The sequence below is a fragment of the Lithobates pipiens genome, unplaced genomic scaffold (assembly GCF_037356315.1).
Source record: "Lithobates pipiens isolate NorthernLeopardFrog02 unplaced genomic scaffold, aLitPip1_a1.2 Scaffold_1, whole genome shotgun sequence".
Classification (NCBI taxonomy): Eukaryota; Metazoa; Chordata; class Amphibia; order Anura; family Ranidae; genus Lithobates; species Lithobates pipiens.
In genome coordinates this window covers 83,163,099-83,176,020 of record NW_027507685.1, presented here as the reverse complement: position 1 = coordinate 83,176,020, position 12,922 = coordinate 83,163,099, and the positions used below count along the sequence as shown (strand labels likewise).

At 44.3% G+C, this 12,922-nt stretch overlaps 1 protein-coding gene across 1 annotated transcript in view; it reads right to left on the bottom strand.

The window, feature by feature from the left end:
* The window catches only part of PPP6C (protein phosphatase 6 catalytic subunit), a gene marked incomplete at its 5' end in the record, with an annotated part of 221,407 nt that overhangs the window by 101,407 nt on the left and 107,078 nt on the right, over positions 1 to 12,922 (bottom strand). The gene's annotated exons all lie outside the window — the stretch shown is intronic.

Sequence of the window (12,922 nt, the reverse complement as noted above, 5' to 3'; positions counted from 1 at the left end):
GTGAAACTACAGGTCCCATCATGCCTCTGCCTGTGGGGGTTATGCTTGTAACTGTCAGCCTTGCCATGTCTCATGGGACTTGTTTATATAGAAAAAATACAGGTGGGACTTTATATGAGCCGTGACCATCCAGTACACCAAGCTCCATCCCCGATATTTAGACACAAAGAAGGGAAAAGGGGCAACAAGGGGGCAGCAATGGGACTTTATATGAAACAAGACATTGAGGGTCAATTAAATCAATCAATAAAATATTTATTGGCAATGCACGGGGAGATACAATAATACGTCAATGTTATAATACATAAATATACAAAAAAATAACAAAATAAAATAAATAAAAAATATATATGATAGTAACATAGTCAAATTCATATTATATAAGCATTAATGTATATACTTCATATTATAGTAACATAATTACACATAATTAGTAGCAGACCTATAGTATATCCCAAAGTGCATATACAGTAGAAACCAATAAAATGAATTGATGATTTAAATAAATAAATCAAACCCATGGGGGAATCTTGGTTATTGGGGCAAAATATCCACTGGTAAAAAGCGTTTCGTGGACTGTTTCCACTCATCAGGAGCTGCTATAAAAATTGGGGGTACTTGTGACAAATAATATACTAAGTATTAATAATCAATGATAGTTGATTATACAGGAAGAGAGAGGGAGCATACACAATGGTCCTATCCACTCTTACCTATAGAATAACAAAAAATGCACATAGAACTCATGGTAGTGAAGGTTGACATCAGAGGCACTGGGAGGGGGGCTCGCCCTCGCTGTGCGTCAACGTCACGCCCACACGCCTTACGTCCGGCATCATTTGTGACGCTGAACACTGACGCGTTTGTTTTTTTCAACTCCGCTCAGCACGAGGGCTGTTGGGCTCTCTCATGTGAGCGCAAGTCGTTTGGATGTGGGTACTCTTGCTCTCTGAGCTGTGCATTTTCAGCGTGACGTTGGTCGCATCCCCACCGGTGCTGTAGGCTACTTTCATCACTGGATTTTCCATTGGAGGATATTCTTTACTTCAACAGGGTTTTCTTACACAACACAATTCTATTTCAGGTAATTCATGACCTCTTGTTTTGGGTCTCCATCTTCGTGGTGATATGGTCACAGTGGTTTGTAAGTTCTATGTTCACCTCTTGCACATTTTCTCACTTGGGATGACTATTCTTATCCAATATTCATTGGTTCACATATTTTTCCTGGTCTCTTCATATTTTATTACCATTTTAACTTCCCTGTTCTCCCTACCCCACTTCACATTCATTATATTATCCCCCTTTTTTTAGTTTTCCTTAGCACCCCTCCACCACACTAACTCGGCTTGAGTAAACTCCAGTCACTTTCAGGACCTTCTCACTTCCTGGCCTGCTTGCCGGCTTCTTGGATGTCAGCTCAACTCCCGGAAAGATGCAGATTCCCCCTTCCAGTGCCTCTGATGTAAACCTTCACTACCATGAGTTCTATGTGCATTTTTTGTTATTCTATAGGTAAGAGTGGATAGGACAATTGTGTATGCTCCCTCTCTTCCTGTATAATCAACTATCATTGATTATTAATAATTAGTATATTATTTGTCACAGGTACCCCCAATTTTTATAGCAGCTCCTGATGAGTGGAAACAGTCCACGAAACGCGTCAAGATTTTTACCAGTGGATATTTTGCCCCAATAACCAAGATTCCCCCATGGGTTTGATTTATTTATTTAAATCATCAATTCATTTTATTGGTTTCTACTGTATATGCACTTTGGGATATACTATTGGTCTGCTACTAATTATGTGTAATTATGTTACTATAATATTAAGTATATACATTAATGCTTATATAATATGAATTTGACTATGTTACTTATATATATATATATATATATATATATATATATATATATATATATATATATTTTTTTTTTTTTGTATATTTATGTATTATAACATTGACGTGTTATTAACTTATTGTAGTATCTCCCCGTGCATAGCCAATAAATTATTATTTTATTGATTGATTTAATTGACCCTCAATGTCTTGTTTCATATAAAGTCCCATTGCTGCCCCCTTGTCCCTTTTCCCTTCTTTGTCATGGGACTTGTAGTTTCACAACAGCTGGAAGGCCACCAGTTTGAGACCCCTGGTTTAGGGACCTTGTGCAACCTTGACCCGAGGCCTGGCATATGATGTGCAGCACTCGGGCCTCAGCAATTTGTAGTGGGTACAGTGATTAGGTTAATAACCATGATCTTTAATAGCCTTATGTAACCGGTTTCCAGTTTCATATGGTCTTCTGAAGCAAATCCCCAGCCAAAAATGTAGCATGTCCACACTCTAACCTTCATTTCCTTTATTAGGTCTGCAGTTTGACACTGCTCTCAAGCATTACATATATTAAACATTATGTAACACTTTGGTAATTTCAGGGACCACATTTAGGCCCCCTTTAGCTCATACAGTGAGGGAAAAGGATTTGCTCCCCTGCTGATTTTGTATGTTTGCCCACTGACAAAAACGATCTGCCTATAATTTGAATTGTAGGTTTAAGTTAACAGTGAGACAGAATAACAAAAAAATTCCATAAAACGCATTTCAAAAAAGTTAAATTGATTTGCATTTTAATGAGTGAAATAAGTGACCCCTTCACAAAACATGACTTGGTAGCAACACCCTTGTCAGCAATCACAGAGGTCAGACATTTCTTGTAGTTGGTCACCAGGTTTGCACACATCTCAGGAGGGATTTTGTCCAGCTCATCTTTGCAGATCCTCAACAAGTCATTAAGGTTTTGAGGCTGACGTTTGGCAATTCGAATCTTCAGCTCCCTCCACATATTTTCTATGGGATTAAGGTCCAGAGACTGGCTAGACCACTCCAGGACCTTAATGTGCTTCTTCTTGAGCTACTCATTTGTTATCTTGATTGTGTGCTTTAGGTCATTGTGATACTGGAATACCCATCCACGACCTATTTTCAAAGCCCTGGTGGAGGTTCTCACCCAAGATGGATGGTAAATAGCCACATCCATCGTCCCTTTGACGAATTAAAGTTGTACTGTCCCTTTAGCAGAACCCCCCCCCCCCCCCCCCCCCAAGCATAATGTTCCCACCTCTGACGGTTGGGGTGATTTTCTTGGTGTCAGACAGCATTTCTCCTCCTCCAAACACAGCGAGTTGAGCTGATGCCAAAGAGCTCAATTGTGGTCTCATCTGATCACAACACTTTCACCCAGTCCTCTCTTGAATCTTTCAGATGTTCATAAGCAAACTTCAGACGGGCCTGTACATGTGCTTTCTTGAGCAGGGGGAGCTTGCAGGTGCTGCAGGATTTCAGTCCTTCAGGGCGTAGTGGGTTACCAATTGTTTTCTTGGTGACCATGGTCCCAGCTGCCTTAAGATCATTGACAAGATTCTCCCGTGTAGTTCTGGGCCAATGCCTCACTGTTTTCATGATCACCGAAACTCCACGTGGGGAGATCTTGCATGGAGCCCCAGGCCGAGGGAGATTGACAGTTATTTTGAGTTTCTTCTATTTGCGAATAAATTACACCAATTGTCCCCCTCTCATCAAGCTGCTTGGCGATGGTCTTGTAGCCCATTACAGCCTTGTGTATGTCTACAACCTTGTCCCTGACATCCTTGGACAGGGATCCTTTGGTCTTGGTCATGTTAGAGAGATTGGAATCCGATTGATTGCTTCCGTAGACCGGTGTCTTTTACAGATAACAAGCTGAGATTAGGAGCACACCCTTGAAGAGTATTCCTAATCTCAGCTCATTACCTGTATAGAAGACACCTGGGAGCCAGAAATCTTGCCGATTGTTAGAAGATCAATACTTATTTCACGCATTAAAATGCAAATCAATTTATAACTTTTTTTAAAATAATTTTTCTGGATATTTTTGTTGTTAGTCTGTCTCTCACTGTTGAAATAAAACAATTACAATTATAGACTGATCATTTGTCAGTGGGCAAACGTACAAAATCAGCAGATGTTTAAATATTTTCTTCCCCTCACTGTAAGTTGACAACTGGTTTTGAATACTTATGGCAAAACATTTTCTGGTTTAGCCTTGGACATAGATGCCTGGGGGCAAATGAAAGGATGACTTCTGCACCAAGGGCCCAGGCTTACAGATGGAGACCCTCATCTTCTTGCATCCAAAAACTTTCTATTTCTTTTTTTTTTAAGTTGTCATTTTTTCCCACAATTCTTTGCAAAATGAAGATTTTTTTTATTTATTAATTTTTTTACAAAATTGTCATATTATCAGGTTATTTCTCACACACAGCATATGCATACAACAAATTACACCCCAAGATACATTCTGCTACTCTTCCCGAGTACGGCGATACCACATGTGTGAGACTTTTACACAGCCTGGCCACATACAGAGCACCAACATTGATGTAGTACCTTCAGACGTTCTACGAGCAAAAATGACGCATCTCATTTCTCAACCACCTATTACACTTTTGAAGGTCCTGGAGTACCAGGACAATGGAATTGCCCATAAAATCACCCCATTTTGGAAAGCAAACACCCCAACGTATAATCTGTGAGACATAATGAGTCTTTTGAATGGTTAATTTTTTTCCAGAAGTTTTTGGAATATGTGGAAAAAAATTAAAACACTTTTTTTTTTTTTTTTAACACAAAATTGTCAATTTATAAGATATTTCTAAAACATAGCATGTATATAGCAAAAATTATACCCCAAAACACATTTTGCTACTCCTCCTGAGTATGGCGATACCACATGTGTAGGACTTTTACACAGCCTGGCCACATAGAGAGGCCGAACATTGAAGTAGTACGTTCAGGCATTCTAGGAGCATAAATGACATCTCATTTCATTCCTACCTATCACACTTTTGAAGGTCCTGGACCACCAGGACAGTGAAATTACCCACAAAATTACCCCATTTTGGAAAGCAAACACCCCAACGTATATTCTATGAGACATGGGCTGCAAATAGGTACTTGGGTACTCCGATGGCCTGGTGACAGGTACGCTGATGGCTTGGTGACTGGTATTTGGGAACTCTGCAGGGCAGTGACAGGTACTCATATGGACCGTGACAGGTACTCGGGTACTCTGATGTAGAGGTCGACCGATATGGGTTTTCCTCTGGCCGATGCCGATATTTAGAAATCGCGGCGGCCGATGGCCGATATATGATGCCGATTTTTTTGGGCCGATATAGGTTAAGCCGATTTTTATTTATTTTTTTCCCTTCATCTCATAAAATCTAAGTTGGACACCTTTCATACTGGGACATTTTTCAGGCGATTTTGGGCTAAAAATAGTGTCTGTAAATTGCCTTCAAAACTCCCCTGCAGTCTGTGTTAAAGCCCGAGTGCTTTCACACTGAGTATATGCGCTGGCAGGACATAAATAAAAATAAAATCCTGCAAGCAGCATCTTTGGAGTGGTGTAAACCGCTCCTCCACCACTCCTGCCCATTGAAATGAATGGGCACCACTGCTGAAACGCATGCAATGTGATTTTGCAGCAGAGCTTCACTGCCCGGCTAGCAGCCGAACAGCGGGGCTAAAATGGCGGTAAATCGCTGCTAAAACTAGCAGCATTTTACCGTCAACGCCTGCCTGCTCCAGTGTGAAAGCAGCCTAAATAAGTGATGCAGAAAATTTCTTGCACGTTTATTAAACAAAACAAACCTCCAATCAGTTCACTTGTATGTATAATTTAGATTAAAAAAAACAAAACAAAAAAAACTATATAATACACAAAAACAGGTACTCAAAACTTTGGAGGAAAAAAAAAAAAGAAAGAAGGGCTAACTTGACTTTATTTTTATTAATCTGTGTATTTTTTCCAAAATAATTGCGTTTGAAAGACCTCTGCGCAAATACTGCTTCACATAAAATATTGCAACAACCGCTATTTTATTCCCTAGTGTCTCTGCTAAAAATATATATATAATTTTTGGGGTTCTGAGTGATTTTCTAGCAGAAAATATAGGATTTTTACTTGTAAGCAACAAGCGTCAGAAAAGATTTAGTCTTTAAATGATTAAACTGAGAACTTCTACACAGGGAGTTCAGTCTATTGAAGAAGAAACATTGCATCTCATTGATCTTTTCTTGGCAGCCTGCCCAGAGAGGAGGAAAGTCCTTCACTGATGTCTTCAGGCAACTTACATTGACTTCTATTACAGAAGTCTTTTTCAAGTCCCGCTGAACATGTCATTGGCTTTTTTATCAGCACAATCGACCGATGCCGATTAATTAAAAAATGCCAAATATCGGCCGATATATCGGCCGACCTCTACTCTGATGGGCCGTGAAAGGTACTGCCGTGACAGGTACTCCGATGGGCCGTGACAGGTACTCTGATACTCTGATGGGCCGTGACAGGTACTCGGGTACTCTGATGGACTGTGACAGGTACTCTGATGGACTGTGATTGACAGGTACCATGAGGGGTGGTGACGTGTCCTCTTTATTGGGGGGGGGGCAATCAGTGTGATTGGTGTACACTAGGCGGTAACGAGATGTTACCGCAATCTCCTCCTCACACACGATCGGCATGTGAGGAGAACCCGGTAAAATCTTGTTACCGGGGTTTGTTTACATTTTAGTGATCGGCTATGAAAGGATCACAGCCGATCACGTGGGTAAACAGCCGGCCAATGGCTGTTTACCAGCGTCCGTGACGAGCAGTGTTCCCGGGGAACACGTCGCCACCTACGTGCTCATGCGCATGCGCCGTGCACAGTCGGGGTGTGACCATCTGATCGGCCGTGACTCCATCACGGCCGATCAAGTGGTAAACAGCCATAACCAATGGCTGTTCACCCCCTTCGTGGCGAGTGGTGTCTCTGTGACACACCGCCACCGAAGAAACAGGGATGCGTGCGCACGATCGCACGCATTCCCTGTTTAAACAGAGGGCCGTTATATGACGGCCTCCTGCCACAATAGGTGCGCCGCCTGGCCGTCATTTGACTGCCGGCGGTCAGCAACCAGTTAAAGTAATTTTTTCCCAAAAAAATTGCATTTGAAATACATAAAATATTGCAACAAACACCATTTTAGGGTGGCTACTAAAAATATATATATATATATATATATATATATATATATATATATATATATATATATATATATATGATGTTTGGGAGTTCCAAGTAATTTTCTAGCAAAAAAAAAAACATTTCAACTTGAAACCAACAAAAGTCAGAAAAAGGTTTAGGACCGGTTCACACTGCGAGGCGAGGCGAGGCGACACGGCTCGCCTCGCCTCGCTCCCGCAAGTCGCCCCCATTCAGTACTATGGAACCGTTCTGAGAGGAGCGACTCGAGTCGCTCAGACTCAGAAAAAAGGTTCCTGTACTACTTCGGGGCGACTTCGGGGGCGACTTGCATTGACTTCTATGCAGAAGTCCTCTGCAAGTCGCCGCTGACCCCCCCTGCAAGTCGCGGCGAGGAAGTCGGAGACGCCTCGCCGCGGCTCGCTGTGTGAACCGGCCCTTAAGTGGTTAAACTTTTTTCACTTACACAGTCTGGTCCATTGACAAATTGTTACAATGTTTATACTCAAGTTCAACTGATAAAGAATGTTGTGATTCTTAGCAGGCTGCCCAGTTTTTTTCCTTCCTTTCTTTTGACAGTTGTGGCTTCAGAAGAGCAGAGAGAATTCTTTGCACAGAAAGAATCGTTAAACACTTAGTCAAGATCACGATAAAGATTTTTGACGATTAATCATGCAGCTCTGCCCCCCACCCAATGCATTCACCCCCAAGTTGGCAGCCTTTCCCTGCGCAATAAGGATGGTCCCGCTGCCTCTGGGATCTGTGTGTTTCCCAGCAGGCAGCGGGGGACTTTCGGAAAGGGGCGTAGATCTACACCCCTTGCCGCAAATAGCTATGCCGGAAGTGGGTGCAGATACCTGTACTGTACAGGTACCCTCCCCCCTGAAAGGTGCCAATTGTGGCGCCAGAGGGGGGGAGGATTCCAATGAGCGGAAGGTCCACTTTAGGGTGGACCTCCGCTTTAAGTTTTGGCGCCTATTTTGGTTTTCTTGCGCTTCCATTTTGTAATAACATTCTCTCTGTTTTTGCAGCGTTCATTTGTGTTTTTAACCCAGCTATCTCCAGTGTTTGTCTCGGCTTTCTCTTCTACCCTCTTTAACAAGTGTCCCAGATCCATACGTACATTAGCGACCTCACTTTTAATCAGGTTTTCCATTCTCTCAAACATTGCTAACATATCCAATTTAGTGGGCATTAGGGATTCACTAATCAGGTCTTCCCCCTCTGTAGTCTCCATCTCTGTTCCCATGTTCTCCTGCATCTTCTCTTCTTGGGCCCCCTTTAATTTAGCTGCCTCTTTTCTTGCGCCTTTAGTTGACTGGGCTGTTTTTTTTTTTCCATATTTGGGCTTCTAGTGTTCCCTTTAGTTGTTAAATATTTCTGGATTGAGCTTGCGTTTGTACTCGAGTTTAAGCTCTCTCTGGGGGTTTTAGGTTCTGTTACTTTTTGGGATCGGCCTTTCATTTTTTCTTTTGGGTTTACGCCCCTCTAGCTTACTCCTCTTGCCTCCCCAAATAGTTGTCTCTTGGGGTGTGTAATATCTCCTCCTTCCTCTCTCCCTTTCCTCATCTTTTTTTTTTGCAAAAAAAAACCTCCCTTTTTTCAGACCCAGCCATCTCTAATAATCCAGGGGATCTGTCCCCTTGTGTTTTTGCAGGGATAGTAAGATGCGCATGGCAAAAACCCGGTGCTTATCTCATACAATGGACATCTTTAAACCATCTCTTTTAGATCTATTAATATATATTTAATGATGGTATATCAGGTGCATCAAAGGAACCTTCTCCAGTCGATCAATTGTCAATCCATTGTACACTCCTTTCATTTCCGCCTTTTAACACAGATACTTAACACAGGTACTTTAAGATAGATAGCAAGGATATAAACCTTCTTTTCTCCTGGGTACAGTTTAATAACAGTCCCTTTTTTATCCATTCATATCTTATGCATTTACTGTATATACATTGTCTCTGCATTAAAGTGGTGTTGCCACCAAAAAAATAAAACTACTTAAAATTCTTTAAAAAAAAAATAAATAAATAAATAATTGGCAAAAAAAAATAAAAAATTTTTACTCACCTCTAAATACCGGTTGCTAGGGGGTCCCTCGTAGTCTGCCTTCTTCATTGCCCGGGCTGGTGACATCACTTCCCCTCGCGCCGCACATTCACCTGGGACCTGTCATGTGTCCCAGGTGACTGTACGGCGTATCACGGCGCCCTGCGCCGCTCGCGCATGCGCATGCGCAGTGGGTGCCCGGCTGTGAAGCCACAGCCGGGTGCCCACAGTATTCATGGCGGCGCCGCGAGCAGAGCGGGGAGCGAGGGGGGGCTTCGTTCCCCTGCATCGCTGGACCCTGGGGCAGGTAAGTGTCCGATTATTAAAAGCCAGCAGCTGCAGTATTTGTAGCTGCTGACTTTTAATTATTTTTTTTTAGGGGGTACCCCACTTTAAGTGACTTTAAGAAGCATTCCTTTACCTTCACTGTCTGTCACAGCAGCTTGCTCCGTCTCCCTCTTTGGCGTCCCATGGGTTAATGGATGGTCCTGGCAGTCTGTCACAAGCTGGCAGAGGCACCCCTGGAGAAGGGGGAGGTAGGGGGGAGGCAGAGAAGGAGGGATAGAGAGGGGCGGCGGGTCTCACAGCTGGGGATAGAGGGTAGAGGGCTAGTCACCTGTTGTCCTGTCGGCTTCCTTCCCTCCTCTCACCAGCCTCCACCGGTCACTGCCATAAACGAGTCCTGCTCCGTACAACTTCTCTCATCCGGGAGGGGGGGGGGGGGCTGCTCTCCCCAGCCTGCTATCACCAGCCAGCTCTCACCGGCTTCCGTCGATCTCTGCTATTGCGGATCCTGCACTGTAGTGCTTCTCTCGACCGGAGGGGGGGGGGGGGGGGGCGCTCTCACCGGCCTCCACCGCTCAACATCCCGGCTGAAGGCAACGCCGTGTGGGGGGGGATAGATCATCCTAGTGGGGGGCCTCCGCGTCGTATCCCCGGCCGTCCATCCGGCTCATCCACCACCATGGATGTCTGTCTCTCCTCGGCCCTCACAGATGCTGCGTCAGGCTCCTCCCCCAGCGTTCTGACGTCACATCCCCAAGCAGAAAATATAAAAATAGATAGAGTACATAGAGTAAGGAAACCACGTTGACTAAAAGAGGATACGCCACGGGATGTGCTTATTAAGTTTTATGAGTACTCAGATAAAGAAAAGATATGGAATAACCTAAGGAAGGGACCTCCTCTACAGTATGAGCAAAAGACTTTACAAGTGTTTGCAGATCTATCGGCAGAAACCTTAAGAAGGAAGCTCAAACCTCTGTTGGACCAATTAAGAGAACTAAATATTAGATCTAGTTGGGGGTTCCCCGCAGCACTGATAGAACATAAGGAGGGGAAGACAGCAAGGTTGAGATTTTTTAGAAGATGTACAGGATTTTTATAAAAACTTACAGATTCCAATACCAAAAGTTTTTGAAGGGTTAATAAGGGAGGAGCTGCCGGGGGGAGGGGAGGGAAGGGAAGAAGTATTAAAAAAGACCGTTTTAAAGCTATAAAAGCATATTGAAAATGGCGGAGGTGTTACTCTGTGGGGGGGAAGGGGATGGGGGGGGATCAGGGAAGGGTCTCTCTAGGAAGGCCCGTTCCACCCTCTTCCCCCCGGGATTCTAGGACCCGGGGGGGGGGGGGACACAGGGCGCCGGGTCGGGGTCTCCACCTCAGGGGAGGAGGTGCAGACACCAGGATGGGGATACATCAAGGTTGGAGGCATGAGGTCCGGAGGTGGACCATGGGGGGGGGGGGGGGGGGGGGTATTGAGAATAACTTATGGCTCAAAACCTCTGGTAAAAAGGGCATTTTCCGGGTTCTAGTACGACAATAGTTACCTGTGTGTCATATAACGTGAGAGGTCTGAATGCAGCAAACGGTTTAAGATATTAAGAGAGTTGGAGCAACTTAACGCAGAGGTTGTGTTCCTTCAGGAAACGCACTTAACCCATGAAAGTAAAATAAGACTATATTCCCCAAGACACCCAATATGGTTCTATGGAGACTCAGTTTCAAGTAGAACAAAGGGGGTAGCGGTGGGACTAGGCCAGGATATACAATTTAAGGTAGTGGGCAGGATGGGGGAACCAGAAGGGAGGCTCCTGTTTTTAAAAGGGAAACTATGGGGAATAAAATATACCCTGGCAAACATATAGAGCCCAAATAAGAACCCAATAATCTATCTGAGAAAGACACTGGGAAAACTCTGGGAATTTAAGGAGGGGAGGGTGATTGTGGCAGGAGACCTAAATTTTCTGAAGAATCCGAGACTGGATAGTTCGTCCCATGCACAGGAGACGGGGAACGGACAACGGAATGCAATTAACTAGATGCTGACCGCCGGCTGTCAAATGACGGCCAGGCGGTGCACCTATTGTGGTGGGAGGCCGTCATGACGGCCTCCCGTTTAAACAGGGAATGCACGCGATCGTGCGTGCGCATCCCTGTTTCTTCGGTGGCGGCGTGTCACGGAGACACCGCTCACCACCGAAGGGGGTGAACAGCCATTGGTTATGGCTGTTTACCACGTGATCGGCCGTGATGAAGTCATGGCCGATCACAGATGGTCACACCCCGACTGTGCACGGCGCATGCGGGCGATCGAGAGCGCGCTGCGCGTGCACGTCGGTGGCGGCGTGTTCCCCGGGAACACTGCTCGTCACCGACGCTGGTAAACAGCCATTGGCCGGCTGTTTACCCACGTGATCGGCTGAGATCCTTTCACAGCCACTCACTAAAATGTAAACAAACCGCGGCAACGAGATGTTACCGGGTTCTCCTCCTCACACACCGATCGTGTGTGAGGAGGAGATTGCGGTAACATCTCGTTACCGCCTACAGTGTACACCAATCATACTGATTGCCCCCCCAATAAAGAGGACCTGTCAATCACAGTCCATCAGAGTACCTGTCACCAGGCCATCACAGTACCAGAGTACCTGTCACCAGGCCATCACAGTACCAGAGTACCTGTCACCAGGCCATCACAGTACCAGAGTACCTGTCACCAGGCCATCACAGTACCCGAGTACCTGTCACCAGGCCATCACAGTACCCGAGTACCTGTCACCAGGCCATCACAGTACCCGAGTACCTGTCACCAGGCCATCACAGTACCCGAGTACCTGTCACCAGGCCATCAGAGTACCCGAGTACCTGTCACCCGGCCATCAGAGTACCTGAGTACCTGTCACCAGGCCATCAGAGTACCCGAGTACCTATTTGCAGCCCATGTCTCATAAAATATACGTTGGGGTGTTTGCTTTCCAAAATTGGGTCATTTTGTGGGTAATTTCACTGTATTGGTGGTCCAGGACCTTCAAAAGTGTGATAGGTAGGAATGAAATGAGATGTGTCATTTATGCTCCTAGAACGCCTGAACATACTACTTCAATGTTCGGCCTCTTTATGTGGCCAGGCTGTGTAAAAGTCCTACACATGTGGTATCGCCATACTCAAGAGGAGTAGCAGAATGTATTTTGGGGTGTCGTTTTTGCTATATACATGCTATGTGTTAGAAATATCTAATAAATTGACAATTTTGTGTAAAAAAAAATGCGTTTTAATTTTTTTCCACATATTACAAAGCAGAATGTATTTTGGGGTGTAATTTGTTGTATGCATATGCTGTGTGTGAGAAATAACCTGATATGACAATTTTGTAAAAAAAAAGAATAAAAAAAAAATCTTAATTTTGCAAAGAATTGTGGGAAAAAATTACAACTTAAAAAAACTCACCATGCTACTTACTTAATACCTTGGAATGTCCACTTTGTAAAAAGGGGTCATTTTGGGGGTATT